This window comes from Triticum dicoccoides, chromosome 7B (assembly GCF_002162155.2).
Source record: "Triticum dicoccoides isolate Atlit2015 ecotype Zavitan chromosome 7B, WEW_v2.0, whole genome shotgun sequence".
Lineage (NCBI taxonomy): Eukaryota > Viridiplantae > Streptophyta > Magnoliopsida > Poales > Poaceae > Triticum > Triticum dicoccoides.
Genome location: NC_041393.1, coordinates 394,058,865 through 394,059,661, shown reverse-complemented (window position 1 = coordinate 394,059,661; position 797 = coordinate 394,058,865). Strand labels below are relative to the sequence as shown.

The following is a 797-nucleotide window of genomic DNA, read 5'->3' as shown; positions in this document are numbered from 1 at the left end:
AGTTTGTAAAATGTGTCTAAGCGAATGGTAACAACAGTAATGCTAGAAAATGGGCGGATTAGGGCATGTACAAAGGTGGCATATGGATATAGATGCCCCACAACAAAAAGTAGTTTGAGGCATCTATATTGATTTTTTCTCCCCCAATGCAAGCTACTACTAGTGGGCCTCATCAAAGAATAGAAAATGATTCTCACTACACATGTATCCATACTCTCTACTTCAACTTTTTTTTACTTTATGCACCGGACCACACTTTTTATCTTCAAGCACCCGCCTCCTGCAGAAGATTCCGCTTCCCCATCCGAATCTATTTCTCCTGTCATCTGATCCTACATGGCATGTGAGACATCACCCGGAGGTTATGCATTGGCCATGCCCTTAAGAGAATGAAAGTGGAGGGAAAGGAAAGGTAGGGAAAAAGATAATGCTTTGTCTTGCAAGAGGAGGATGATTAAGAGCATCTCTAGCAGGTCCCGCAAACCGGGCCATCCAGCAAAATAAACATCGGTTTGCGGGACGGAGGGGGTTTGCCCGACCCGAATAAATCCCCCAATTTTGGCCATCCCGGAAATTTTTTGTGGGATCCCGAATCCACGATCTCATTTCCTAAATATCTACAGGATTTCGATCAATTTTGACGTTTCCTCTTTCCTTTTGGCGCGAACGCATTTCCGCCCGCTTCCGTTCACGCCTCCACTCCCCGCCGCCGCCGCCGCACATCCCTGTCCGTTCTTGCTACCTCACGCCACCAGAAAGCTTCGCCACCCCGTGCCACATCCATTGCACCAAGTTTC

General features: G+C 47.3%; 1 protein-coding gene across 3 annotated transcripts in view; it reads left to right on the top strand.

Moving 5' to 3' along the window:
- The window catches only part of LOC119341555, a 6,128-nt gene that overhangs the window by 3,705 nt on the left and 1,626 nt on the right, over positions 1–797 (top strand). The gene's annotated exons all lie outside the window — the stretch shown is intronic.